Source organism: Protopterus annectens, chromosome 10.part0, assembly GCF_019279795.1.
Source record: "Protopterus annectens isolate FY-2018-M chromosome 10.part0, PAN1.0, whole genome shotgun sequence".
NCBI lineage: Eukaryota > Metazoa > Chordata > Ceratodontiformes > Protopteridae > Protopterus > Protopterus annectens.
Window position 1 is genome coordinate 1,764,598,189 of NC_056744.1, and position 15,713 is coordinate 1,764,613,901.

The window sequence follows — 15,713 nt, forward strand, 5'->3', positions numbered from 1 at the left end:
TTTCTTTTTTTGTTTCCTTCTAAACAAACCGGATCCTCAGATTGCTAAATACTTGCATCCAGAACTCCAGAGTTGTCAGCAGCATAATCTTGTTTCATAGGGGTTGATGTTCTTTGCAGAAAACAGATGCATCATTTCCTAAATGTGTTCTATTTGTTCTATGCCTAACATTATTTAGTTCATCAGTCCAGTCATTAATATACCAAACAACAGTTCTCCAAGCCATGCCAATTACAGAAGTGCAGTCATCATCAAGTGTAGATTTACTTCCAACAATGGTAAGCAAATCATCCAGCTTTTGACACAAGGAACACAGATCACCAGTGTTATCAGCTGTTACGTTTAAATATGCACAATGTAGCAGTAAAACCAGATGTATTTTTTTATATCTTTTATTTCCTCCTTTGAAATCTCTTTCTGCAGTTTCTTGTGATTTTAGTTTCATGTACTCTTACAAAGCTCCTAGACTCTGTATGAATTACCTTGTTTTAGACATGTCCGATGTTAGTACCCATTGCATCAAGAAACATTAAAACTTTCTGGGTACCTTCAGTCTTATAAACCTCACAAAAAAGTGCCCCTACTTTAGTATAATTTGTCCTTTCTTTCATAATACCTGGTAGAATTTTAATATCAGCAAGCTTTACAATAAAAGGAAGAGATTATTGGCTAAAAGTAAAAAAAAGCATTGCACAGATTGATAGAGCCATCATAATACCTCTCAACCTCTTAATACAAGAAATCTGGACAAATCCTCAAATAATGAGGGGACAAAGGCCCTAAAATAGGGACAGATTTTAAATATTTCTCTTTTAAATTTAGAATTTTGCTAGAATAACAAGTTTTTGTTAGCATGCATTTTCTGAAAGATATGTAGTCTGAAACTATGTGTCATTATCTAGTGACTTCTGTCATCAGTTATTTGCTAGAAAATCCAAACTTTTAAGAGGAGCAGACTAAATATATGAGGAAAAAAATCTGAACATTCTGCAAAAATCGGCCAGTTGAGAGGTATGCTCATCACTAAATTAAACAAATGACTCAGGAGTTTAATTAAATTTACCAAAGACAAGTTTGGGATGAAAATACTCATCTGAGCAAAGGATAGTCACAAGGACTTTTTTTAGTTACATTCATAATCTCAAGAGTGTGACACAACAATGCACTGAGCTAATTATAAATGAAGTTACCTACATCGATGCTGAATATATAGCTAACCTACTGGCTGATAAATTCAACTCTTACCTAATCCCTCTCTTCTTTTGAGCCATCACACATGAAATATCTGAAACTTACTTATCTACAGCATTCACACAAAATCAAGTCCTGAAAGTGCTACCAAAATCAAAAATAGTGCATCAATGGGTTCTAACAATATCGCTGGTTGTATTTGGAATAGCATGAAGCATGGTTTAGGCACAATCCTAACAACACTGTTCAATCTCAGGCTCCATAAATATTTTGTACCAAGTGAGTGTAGAGCAGCAGCAGTTATTTCTTTATGTAAGGAAAGACCTTCTGTGGACCCAGGCAATTACAGACTGGTAAGTCTGAACAGCCTCACATGCAATGCCATGGAAAGAATTATTTTATTTATTTATTTATTTGCATTTGTTTATTGGGATAGTCCACTGGGCCAACAAGCCCATTTCCAGTAGAAGCCCAGGGAGAAAAGATCCACAATTAAAAAGAAACAAAAACATTCAGTGCATACATAACAGGAACATAACATTAAGCAAATACATTTGGCATGAGTACATGACTGGAGTATATACAGCAATAATATAAAATGAAGTGAATAAAATTGGAGTAAGTTCATTACAGGGATATATACAGCCAAGTGACGCATTTTAACAGTTTTAGTGTTGATGAATTGATAACAAAATGACACATGATTCAACACATTGCATACAATTTCTAACAGGTGAATTGATTACAAAATGACACTATTCCACATTGCAAAAAAAAAAATAATATAACAGTGGATAATAGTGAGGCTTATACCTAGCATCAGTACAGGTAATTCAGACAGCGTAAAGTAGCAAGGCATTACACCTAGAATTAAGAATATTACATGTTCAATATAAATATCTGCATTAAGTAGAGGCTGATTGGAATTTAAGGGAAGGAGACAATGTGCAGGTGCAATTCCAGTTGGAAGATAAAACGTTTTTTAGGGAGGTTTGGAAACTGTCAGGATTTTTAGTAGTTTTAATAGTCAAAGATAAGACATTCCAGGCCTTGACTATTGATCAACAGTATAGAAGCTGTCCAGCTGACAGGATTGGTTTTTGTAACAGCAAAAAGTGCTGATTCTCAGCTCTGAGAGCTGTATTTCATTGGTAGGCACTGAAAATCTGGTTGAGGGCAGGGAAGTCAGATGATTTAAACATTATTTTGTTGGCTCTTGTCAGTTGTAGGTAGGAGAGGTAGTGAGACAGTTTGAGCCAGCTAAGAGAGTGAAGAGCAGTACAGTGGTGGGTAAGGTATTTGGTGCTAGAGGCAAATTTTGCAACTTTGTTATAACAAGTTTCGAGTTTAGCTTAAGGGGATGACAGATTAGCGAGTAGAGGTGCACTGTAGAATTGGGAAGGTAATAGTTAAGTGGTAGCAAGAACTTGTTTTGTGGAGGTACTGAGGAAGGTTTTGTGCGTATAGAGGACCTCAAGATTTTGGTGGGTCTTGTTAATGCTGTGGTGTATGTGTATGTCACATTTCAGGTGTTCGTCTATCAACACACCTAGTAGTTTTGTCTGAGTAACAACCTCAATGACTGTGTTACTTTGTGTGAGTATAGTGAACTGGGCTTTGGTAAAGGTGATAGTGTTTTTGGGCATGAAGAGCATTAGTGTGGTTTTGGTAGGGTTGAGGGGAAAGGTGATTGTTATACATCCATGTTTCAGTAGTAGTGATTGTTATACAGCCATGTCTCAGTAGTGATGAAGGCTAAATGAGTTAGTTGTTGTAGTTCAAGTATGGAATTTGAAGAGCATATAATTGTTGAGTCATCAGCATATTGAATAAGTGAGCCTTGACATAGAGAGGAGTGAAATTTATTAATAAAAATGCTGAATAACAAGGGTCCTAGTACTGAACCTTGAGGAACTCCAGTAGGGGTATTGACATATGGAGAGAAGGGATCTTGCCATTTGACAGCATGTTGTCTGTCTTTTAAATAACTTGAAAACCAGTTAAGAGAGGAGAGAGAAAGGCCAGTTTTGGAGAGCTGGTTTAGAAGTAGGGGAAAGAGATAGTATTAAAAGCTTTTGAAAGGTCTAGAAATATATAGAAGACAATTTTGCCAGAGTCACGGGCTCTGTTGATTGTGTCCACAAAGGATATGAGGGCAGATGTGGTACTGTGGCCTGGTCTAAAGCCATGCTGTGTGGGAGCTAGAATTTAGTTGTGAAGGAGAAAGTGTAGAATTTGAGTGTGAATGCACTTTTCTAAGATCTTAGAGACTGGAGAGAGAATGGCAATACATCATAAGTTTCAGATATCAGAATTATTGCCTCCTTTATGAAGGGGAAGAATATAAGCTTTTATTCCAAATTTTAGGGACATAACATTCTTGGATAGATCTGTTTAGAAGAATGGCTATAGGGTAGCAATAGATTTGGCAGCTAACTTTAAGAATTGTGTAGGTAGGTTATCAGGTGCATTAGTGCATAGCTGGAACTTAAGCAGTAGTATTTTTACTGTGGCAGTTGGGATGGGAATAAAAGTTAAAGTACATGTAGAGTCGCTAGAGTGTGAGGGTATAGAGGAAGTAGTGTAATTTCATACTTTAGAAGGATTAGCAGGGTTAGTGGTTATGAGACTGGGGAAAGGAAGCAGTCATGTGTGCTATGGCATTAATAAAATGAGAACTGAAGAGGGTGGCTATTTCTAATGGAGTTTAGCTTGGGTGAAGGCATAGGTTACTCTTTGTACCTGGATTTAGTAATGATGTTATAAAATTCCAGAATTCCTTTGGGTTTAACTTATATTAATTCTGAAATTTCAGATAGTGATTTTTCTTATCTTTGCTGATTAGTCTTGTCTTTTTACCTAATTTTGAAGATGTTTGAATTTCAGCAGGTTGAGAGGGTTTTTGTTAGCATTGTTTCCAGCTCCTGTCTCTGGAATTCATTGTTTCTTTAGTAGCTTTAGTCAGGCATGGGGCATGATTCACTTTGATTCATGTTAGTCGAAGAGGAGTGAAGCTGTTTAGCATATTAAGAAATGTTTAATTGAAGTGCTCGACTGCCTTGTCAAGAAGGAGGGTTTTTAGCCTGTACCAGCTAATCATTTTTAGGATATCTATGAGGTTTGCAGGGTTGGTTAGGTTCGTTATTGGTTGTACTGATGTGACATTTTAAATGAGGGGACAGTGTGGTGAGTAAAGGCAGGGAGGTAGTCACTATGGGTGGCTAGGAGAGTACTGGCTGAAGACATTTTATTAGGGTCATTGACTAGAATCCAATCTAAGATAGAGCCACAGGTATTGTTCTTATTGGGTCTGGTTGAGGAAGTGATAAGTTGAGTGAAGTTGAATAACTTGATATTTAAAGAGGGAATGTTAGGGCAAAGATCGAGCCAGGTAATATTTACATCACCAAAGATAATGGTTGCATTATTGATATTGTTGGAAATCCATGCGGGAATTTCCTCCAATAAGGGAATATTATTACCTGGGGGTGTATACAAGACTATGATACATATTTTTTTACAGTTATTCATGTTGAGGAAGGAAATAAGAATTTTAGCAGTGTCAAATTGTGGTATAGGCATAGTGTATGCAACTATATTATAGGAGGTGGGAAATAGTAGTGTAATACTCCCTCCCTTTTTGTGGGGTCTTTCTGATCTTATGGTAGCAAAATCAGGGGAGAAACTCAGAGTCCTTAATATATGGTTTTAGCCAGGTTTGAATAGCTGCAATGATGTCAGGTTGAGTATTGTTGAGCCATGTGTGAAAGTATGATTTTTAGTAGGAATTCTGATGCTAGGTTGTGTAGGGGCTAATTGGTAAGGGCCCAGGATTTGGGTGGACATCTCCACATAAAGGTAAGGTGGTTATCCTGAAGCAATAATGCTGAAAGTGGTGTTTCCTAAAGAGTTTAGTAAAGTAGGTTTGAAATTTTGTGGTAGAAATACATGGTATAAAGATTTGTCTATGGTCTAGTGGGAGCATTCTTATTTTGTGTAATAGTGATGACTTTATTTGATAGAGGCTAGGAGATATGTCTCAGTAACTTGCAGATAGGTTAGCTAGGTTAGTTAATGGAGATGTGATTTTTTAGGGCTTAGAGAGTAGTGAAGTAGGATTGAGGGCTGTTAGGTATTATAAGGCAAGGATGAGTGTAAAGAGGAGTGAGTAAGGACATGTGAAGATGCCACATGAGTGCATGGTAGAAGGGAAGTAATAGTAGAGGTATAATGGTTTTGTGATAGCTGGAATAGGTGCAGTTGGGGTGAGAAATGTTATAATTACTAGCTAACAGGTACAATAGCAAGACAGTAGGGAGGTATAACTACAAGCTAATAGGTATATTAGCAAGCTGGTAGAAGGGGAATAGGGAAAAGACTCATATAGGGTAAAGTTAAAAAGAAGTGTAAGGTATGTTTGAAGAATAGGTTTAGAGTGAGAGTTTAGGTGTGCTGTAGGTGGGTGGGATTTAGGGGTAGGGTAGGGGAGTGGAATTAACCTCAATGGAAGTGAGGGTCAACAGAGCTCATTGAGGTGCAAGGCAGACCAGGCTGCAGAAAACAATCAGCTAAACAACAAACGCCCAGGTCAGTGCAGCAGAATGTTATACAGAGCCTCACATCTCTTCAAACTACTTGGTTTGTAGGAATTGGTTTGCCAAAGTAAACCATTTTCTGTATTATGTATAGGGCACTCACTTGGAAAAATAAATAAATGAAATGCCTAAAAAGAAGCATTTAAGTTTAACTATTGAAGGTGGACAGAGACAAGAAGAAAGCCACTGTTCAGGGCAACTGGGAAGGGAGAATACTAAAATCTAAAGCACCCATTTAGTGTGCATGCCAGTTGTAAGGAAATACATAGAGATTCTGCAATTAGAAGATGAAATTATAGAAGGGCTGGTAAGGACATATACTGCAGTACTTTAAACTGTTGATGGCTTGACTCATGGTGTTGCTGGAGAGAGATGAGTGAGGGATTCCAAGCAGCCAGCTTAGTTTAGGGAGAAAATACACTTGAGTGCACTGTATAAAAGGCTGTAAAAAGAAAAAAAAGTAGAAGAAAAAGAAAAATATGCAGTTTAAAGAAAATGGTTAGAGGGTAGCATAAATGATATGGTAATGCATTAGTGACAATAAGTGCTAAGAAGTTGACCAGAGGTATTATTAAATGTAACTATACTTTATCACAAGTAGACCAGATTTATACAGTTGTCATGCGGCAGTTCTAATGCATTAAAAAACAGTCATAAGTGAAACTAGCAGTTTTCATACAAGATAATATGAAACAAATATACATCAAATACTGCAAGAATTCAGAGAAGTTAGCATCCAACAGCAGAAAAATTAACACATGCATGGGACACTTTCCTAAATTTCAGTTTTGCAAAATGATTAATAAAAACACATTATTTTGGAATGGAAAGCAGCTATGATTAATTATAAGGTTCCTGTCTAGCAGAAAAGCTTTAGTGAACAAAACTAGACTCATTCCGCCTAATAGCACAGGGTGTTTAAGCCAGAACTGCCATTTGGTATTATCTGCAGACACGTTTCAGTCAGCAGATGTAGATTAAATACACAGGAGTTTCTTGTACAAAGACCACACAAATCTAAGCATACATTGAAAAACAGTTAAAATATGTAGCTATATTACCAATTGTTTGTTTGATTAAGTTCTGATAATTTATGTCAGTGCAAAATTACTGATGTTCAGTCTAAACAGGTATTGCAGATACCAGAAGGAAAACAAAATAAAAACAATTAAAATAGTTGCGCTTACGTGGCAAGCACATTAATATCAGGTATGCTGACACAACTGCAGCCTAACAAGTGATAACATTTAGAAATGGCACCCTTAGGATACATAGAAATAAATAAAGTCCATTCGAACGAGGATAAGGGGGCAAACTTTCAGTGCACCTGATCAATAGAAAGTTAGGTTGAGAGTACAGTAGAAGTGAAATACAATGGCGACTGAGCTGCGAGGCAGATCAGGCAGCAGAAAACAATCAGCTAAGCAACAAACACCCAGATCACTGTAGTAAAATGTGATGTAGAACTTCACATCCCTTCAAAATACTTAGTTTGTAGGAGTTGGTGTGCCAAATTAAATCATTTTTGTACTATGTATAGGGGCTCACTTGGAGAAAAATGAAAAATAAAATGTCTAAAAAGAAGTGCTAAATTTCTAACTATTAATGGTGGACAGAGACAAGAAGAAAACCACTGTTCAGGGCAACTGGGAGAGGAAGAATACTAAAATCTAAAGCGCCTCTTTAGTGTGCATGCCACTTGCAAAGAAATGCATATGGATTCTGCAATTAGAAGATGAAATTATAAAAGCACTGGTAAGGACATACACCTTAGCAATTTTAACTGTTGGTGGGTTGACTTGTGGTGTTACTGGAGAGACAAGTGAGGGATTCCAGGCAGCCAGCATAGTTCATGGAGGAAAAAATGATAATGCAATTAATCAATAAAGATATAAGAAACCTCCAAACAATGTATTCATCTCAGTGTGGATTCATCAAGGTCAGGTCATGCTTACTAATCCTGGTGGATTTTTTTGAAAATGTTACCAAAGCAATGGATGAATATAAAGTGGTACACACAGCCTACCTCAACCAGGCCAAGTCTCTTGATACAATCCCCACTCAGGCAGAGTTGTACATTGAATTGCCTTCTGGCTCACAGATAGGATGCAGGAGATCAAAATATGGGACATAACTAATATATGAATAAGAATGTTTGAAGGAAATTAATAGAGAATTGATAGTGTTTAAAAATGACATACATGTAAAAAGGGAACAAGTAGGATTAGATTTATGAATGCCTACATTAACTGTAACTAAGTGACAATAAGTGTACTGATTCTGTATTCAAGAACATCGTTACCACATTAGGTGTGCTGTCTATTCGTGCACATAGTCTACATTTTATGGTAACCTTTATGAATCCCAGTTGTTATTTAAGGCTGCAAGAAAAGCAGTAGGAAAACTGAAATTAGGAGGAAGAAGGTGAGAGTTATGCTTGTGTTGTCTATTCTCTCAGAATGGTGTACACTTAGTGTAGGCATTTACAAATCTGCCCCAAGGTGAGGTTTGATAAGATTTTTCTATTAGGTTTGTGGTTTATTTGACGTGAAAGGTGTGCAGAACTGATATATAATAAGGAAGTACATATGTCAGAGGAATGTTAAACAAAATAAAGTTTGGTTGAGGCAAAAACAGGTGGGGAATAAATACTGTAACGTTTTTGAAATAGTAGAAATGTAAATAAAATGTATATGTGAATGCGTTTATGTAGATAATTTTATATTGATGTAAATATGTAGATATTTAAAAAAAAAGAGTTTGTAATCATTTTGACAGAGTGCACTGTACAGCTCTATCATGGAGACTCGTTCTATATCTGAGATAGTTGGTAGTCATTCTTTTGACACTTATGTTACTTTTACTGCTCCTGCATTGACTATGGATGATAATCTGCTGACACTATTGGTAAATTACAGCCAGAAGGCATGTCAGATTTACAACTGATTGCTCTGTTATAAATATTCTGCTATTCTTTCTGGGAATGATGTCGTGGAACATGTACAGATAGACCAATGGGTTCTGAAGGCACAAAGGAAAGGTGCTTCTTCTCTGGTACAGCCTGGAGCATGGTAACATGCTGTTCTGCCAATCAGAAGAGCATTATAACATGCTGTTCTGCCAATCAGACATTATCTTGCTAGTGGGATGGCTCAGAAAGTCTCTTTATCTCAACATAAGTAATATGTTGTTGCTGCTGGGGGTTCCTGCTACCCCTGTAAAACAGCTTTAATCTTGCAAAATGTCTTGCAGTTTAATTTTCTGGGTGAAACATTCTTTTTAGGCAAGATTTTTGGATTTTTGTTCTGAAACTGGAGTTTTAGCTTTAAACTTTAGATGTATTATGCACGTTGGAAGTGAACATTTTTTGTTGTGGATTTAGAAAATGAAGACACACTTTTCAGCAGTGGTGGCTGGTGACTTCAAATTAAAGGGGGACTGCAGGAGACAACTGAATGGGTGAGGCCAATGGGAAGGGGTGTGGTCAACTAGAAAAGGGTGGAGTTATGCTCAAAGCCACAACAACTGGAACTTTAATTAAATACGCTGCCCTGGGTGCCAAACCATCATTACCAGAGTCCAATCAAGACAAAATGAAGTGTAGAAGAAAAAATATTTCAATGCATTGGCTACATGACAACTTACTTAATATCTAGATGGAAACACAGGTTGGGAGGCATGAAAAATAAATTACTTTTTAAATACATTACTGGAATGCCAGTCAAAATCAAGTATATAAAAAAAAACAAGCAGCACTCAACTCAAACCACTTCTCCTTGCACTGCAGTTCTAATTATAATTTATATTCAGCTTTATAAAATTACCAAGTAACATGCTGAAAGTAGCAATCTGATACCCCCACTTGTAAAAATGTTTCTTATCCAAAAAAGACCTGCTGCCTGACAACAACTATCTACTTGTTTCATGGGGAAGACATGATCAAAGTAAAAAATGAACAGTAAACACGAAACAAGCTCAAGATAAATTGCTTAAAGGATTACTGCACAAGTTATGGACCACACACGATAGATTGGCATTCTGTTTAGTTTACGGGTAAAGCCTGCAAAGATGACTGCGAGTCTCCAACAAATGTAATGAGCTTCTGAAAATACTATAATCCTGTCCTTTATTACAAATACTGTCATATGCATTTCAATACCTAAGGCTTATACGTTATCTAGTTATGTAAATATTCTCTGCATAGCAACAACAAAAAGGCTTTCAGTGTTGGTAATTCTTTACCACTATGCTTATTAAAGCTTACTTGCATCTTACAATCTGCAAATCTCCAACAAATGTAATGAGCTTCTGAAAATACTGTAGTCCTGTCCTTTATTACAAATACTGTCATGTGCATTTCAATACCTAAAGCTTATACGTTATCTAGTTATGTTAATATTCTCTGCATGGCAACAACGAAAAGGTTTTCAGTGTTGGTAATTCTTTAACAGTATGCTTATTAAAGCTTACTTGCATCTTACAATCTCCAACAAGCTTACCTGATGGTCATTAAAGCATTGCCACTTAAACACAGAGCAACATGGCACTGCGACAGCATACATTTTCTGAATAATAAGAAGCATAAATCAACAATATAAAAATATGACAGAAAACCAGAACATTCTGAAAAATCAAGGACAAATGAAAAGCCACGGTCGTACTTGTGGTCTACCTTGGATTGGGGAATACTCTGCACATTTACACTGCATAACTGCTGCTTGCCTTGCTTGGACACATCCAGAGCCACTACAATGGGGAGTGGAATGCAACAAGTAGGTCACAGTTTGAAATGTCTCTGGCTGACGGTGATGGCTCTGACACTCATACCTCTCAACCTCAGAGCAAAAAATCTGGACAAAGCCATACATAGAAGTGGGACACAGGCCCAAAAATAAGGACAATTTTTAAATATTGCTCTTATAAACTTAGAAAGTAGTAGGTCTTGCATTAGTATGAATTTTTTGAAGGGTATGAAATCGGAAACTCAAATGTTGCCATTATTTTCTAACTTCAATCTTTAATGATTTGCCACTAATTTGCTAGAAAACCACAATTTTATGAAAAACAGACCAAAATGTGATGCAAAAATATAGAATTGCCACACAATACAGCTGGGAACCTGTCAAAGAAGGGACACCTTTTTAATATTAGTACTGTTAACTTGAGCAACTGACAAAACAGTAGCATCTACATACATTTCTGAAATAAAAGTAATCTATGACTCTGATCATTACAGTTATTTATAATTGTAAACCCTCCACATTTTCTTCCAAAATTGCCATTTTGCGGAGGGATTATTAGAGGGAGAGCAACATTGTGAGCCAAAATTGGGGACAGTTGAGAGGTTTGGATATTCCTAATTCTATAACGCGATGTATTTGCATGTACCTCTCAACCTTTTAATGCAGGAAATCTGGACAAGGCCAAATATATTGGGGGAACATACACACTAATAAAAATTGCTCTTGTATAAACTTAAACATGGTTGACAGAATAACAGATATTGCTTTAGCATGCATTTTTCTGAAGGTTATGATGTCTGAAACTCAATGTCTGTCATATTTAGTGACTTCATTCCTAAATGATTTGCCAGAAAACCACACATATTATGAGGAACAAACCAAAAATAAGAAGCAAAAATCCATTCTGCAAAAATCTGGACAACTGAGAGGTATAGTTCAGCTGGGGCTGTCTTTGAGTTTGCTGCCCTTCCCCCCTCACAAAATCATGGTTGAATGGAGCCTCCCCCTGCAGCCATTCCACTGTCCCATTCCTTGATTATTTTGCCCCATTTACCATAAACACTGTAATGTGCATACTGCTTTACTTCTGTGATGATTTGGGTTTCATTTGAAAGTTTTATTTTGCATTTTACACCACAAACACTAATAGATATCTGCTAAACAAAGAAATGCAGTCTCACAATGAAAATAGACTTAGCATTACAACTTCTCTGCCCTTGAAACTCACATTCTTTGAAACAGCATTGAAACCCACATTCAAAGAAAATACATCTTGCCAGTGTCAGATAAAGATTAACTTTGGGCTGTTTTCAAATCATAGGCCCCTTGAACACGAAACATACACTTGCTCTTTGATACATCTTCCTGATTGTATTAAATTATATTCCTTGTACAATACAGTACAGTTGTTAGAGGGCATTTTAAATTTATTGTTTTGAACATTTTTTCCAGTAATGAATGAAACAAAATACATGCACCTATATGACAAAGCTGCCCAATTCAGAACATTTCCATCCCAAAAGTCTACTCAAACTTCTACAGTCCACCAATATCAGTAAATATGCACAATCTCTGAAGTAAAAGTCATCTAAATAATTCCACATTAAAGAGATCTATAACTAACGAAGAGGTTGCTGCTAGCAAACAACTCTATACGTCATTGTTTCATCTACAAATAAAGTACCTGTTGCCCTTGAGGAATAAATTGCCTATGTTGCATTAACAAAATAAGGTAGTAATATCGCAATAGGGAATGGATGGCAAACTGATAACAGGTTCATAGTTGCTAGGTATCTTTGCCAAAAAGGACTGCAGCATCCACCCGCTTTACAACACAGTACAGTATCAGCAATGCATCTATCTACTGTGGGAGTAGAACCCACAGCCTTCTGCATCGAAAGCAAGTAGACTACCTTTGTGCTATTAACAATGCAAGCAAACTCAGCATAAGCAGCACTAAACCTTTGTTCCCCTGCAGCTCTCAGCTCCTTGTAAAATCTACTTGACACTCAACTGTATATCTGAACTTTGCAGCATAAGAAATCTGGAAAAAGCCAAAATTTATTGGGGGGGAACAAAAGCCCAAAAACTAGGGACACAATTTAAACATTGCTTGTGTAATGTTGGAAAGTTGCTAGAATAAAATGCTGTGTTACCACCATACATTTCACTGCCAAGTCTTGAACCCAGGAGATCCTATGCAAAACCTCTTAGCACAAAACACCTGAAGAATGCCAATAATGGGGGAATACAACACCCAAACATATTCAGCGAATTCAGTTCTCACCATAGCTCTCAACCTCTTAGCAAAAAATAGGTGGACAAAGCCAGTAATAGGGGAATACAGCCCCCAAACATATTCAGTGAATTCTGCCCTCACCATAGTTCTCAACCTTAGCACAAAAAACCTGGTCGATGCCAATAATGGGGGAATACAGTCCCAAAAATAGGGACAAATTTCAAATATCCATGTTATAAACTTAGAAAATTACTAGAATAAAAGTTTTGTGTTACCATGTACTTTCTGAAGAATATGAAGTCTGAAATTCAAATGCCTGTTATTTTTATTTAACATTTGTTAACCAGGAAAGTCTGACTTGGAACAAAACCCAATTTTCAGCAGAGCAAAACACTCCAGACACATGTTCTTTGTAAGATGGAGGACATGCAGACTCCACACAGAAGGCACCCCAGCCAAGAATCAAACCAGAGAACCTGTAGCTGTCAGGCAACAATGCTACCAGTGCACCACGGCACTACTGACTTTGCAAGAAAAAACAAACACACAGAAACCACAGATTTTATGAGGAATGGAACAAATATGAGGCAAAAATCTGTAAATATTTTACAAATAGTGGTGGGTAGAGAATTCAGGCCCTTGCCACCTGCACCCAAGATACAGGGTTCAAGCCTTGTATTCTCTACCCACCAGCCATGTGTTCTCTAGCCACCAGTATATAGCAACTGGGGCATCACACACACTCACACCTAAAATCATCCCGAAGCAAGCTGATAACACACACAGCTAAAATCATCCCAAAGATACACACACTACCTGCAGCAAGCTAATCCATCCAGTCTTTGGTCCCCTGAAGCAAGCTAATCCAGTGCTAAAATGATCGTCCCACTAGGCAGTCACTAACAGCTGTTTTTTTGGCTCCCCTGAAGCAAGCTAATCCAAATGCTCATTAGTCCTGTTAGGCAGTCAAGTTCTCACAGCTGGTTTCCCTGCGAGAGTAGGCTGGAGTCTCCAGCCTGCAGACAATGCAGTCCAGTTTCTTTATCTTCTGTGCGGTCATTACCACACAGACTTCTGGGCTTCAGGGCAGAAATGCCTTTCTCCCCTATCTGGACTGCCTAACACAGCAGTCTTGAGTTCTGTGAGTATCAGGAACTCCATGCACACATGCGTGCAGTTCCTGGACTCATGATTTTTTTATTTTATTTTTCTTCTTTCTTTTTAGGTGGGGGGGCTGCAGTCCTGCAGTCCTATAGCACGAGCCATGACTGCTTTTCAGTATGCAAATGACTCTGTGAATTAAGTGCTACAATGTCTTGGAAGGAGCATAGACTGCAAATGTTTAGTGTCACAGAAGAAGTAAGAGTTCATACAGTTTTCTTCATCAGTTATTACTGAAACCCTCCTGAAAGTTTCCGTATTGGAACACTGTGATGCCGTTTCACTATTGAAAAAGTCAGAGACAACCTTTAGACTACAGGTTGGATTACCTTTACTGATCTATCTAAGAATTATGAATTTTTGCATCATATCCCAAGAAATTTCATCATTCAGGGGGTCAAAAGTAGCTTTTGACAAAGACTAGACAAAATGCTATTACTTCTGTGGGGAAATGTGACATCTGGTAAATGTTTGAAGTGCAGTTGTGAGGTATGTTGGAAGAGGGGGGTTACTACAAAAGATTATGAAAACTACCATATTAAATGTAATTCTGTGGGACATTTTTGATATTCATGCTATTTGTTCAGCTGGTGCAGATATTATATCTGCAGTTGTTATTCCTTCTGTTTCTGCTGCTACTGATATTGAAGAAGATAAACCACAGATTGATGACATTACCACTAAAAATAAAACTATTGAAATTGAAAACAAATAGTGAAGGACAGAAAATTGGTAGGCTGTGTATGTAATACCATAGAAGTGCTAGTCAATACCCAAGATTGCATTTAATGATGACTGCCCATGTCCAGGAGGTTGTGGGCGCTATCCCTGGTAAGAATTTGTGGAGCCCCATCCACTCATCCAGGTTCCTCTTGAACAGTGTCATAAGGGTGCTCTCTTTCACAAGAATTGGTAGCCCATTCCAAAGACATGGCAGTTGTTGGAAGATACATACGTTCCTCCAACATGTCCTATTTAAGATGCAGGCCATATTTATGTTCCTGGGATAGGTAACCCTACTCCCATTTGATTTAAGGATATGCAGCAAGTTCATTAGGTTTGGGTCTTGGATAGCTCTGTAGGCCAGGCATAAGTCTCCCCTAAGAAGTCTATATGATATGGAGTATAGTGACAGGGACTTTAGTTGGTCTATGTAAGGCACATACTGGAGCCCCTTGATCTTCTTTGTTAGAAACCTCTGAGGTCTCTCCAATTGCTGCAGGTGCTTAGTACAGTATATGCCAAACAGGGCTTTATACTCAATTATAAGCCAGATAAGTGCTGAGTATAGTGGGGTTATAACCTCTTTTGCTCTCAAGGTGATGCCTTTACTTATCAGGTGTGTTACAGAGAAAGCTTTCCTTACTACAGTAGACACATGGTGGTCGAAGTTAAGGTTGCAGTCAACTTGTGATTCCTGGTCCCTTACCATTTTGTGGGTACTTAGGTTATTGTTGCTGATTTGATAGTGTGAAGGGACCTGGTCTGTGCAGAAGGGAATGATGACACATTTCTTTGCTTTCAGTTTGAGACCGTAACTAATATGCCAGTCACTGGTCTGCATGAGACCCTAGTAGACTATACTGACATAATTTGGAGATTCAATGACTGCATCTAATTTGCCTCCTACCCTGGTCAGCCAGAACCCCTTAGTTTTGACCTGAACTTCTGAGAAGTATATACCAAACATTAGGAAGCCCAGCACTGACCCCAGTGGCACCCTGCTAATAACAGGTCTGTTGGTTGATGTGGAGTCATCCACTTTGATAGTGTGTATCTGGTTTG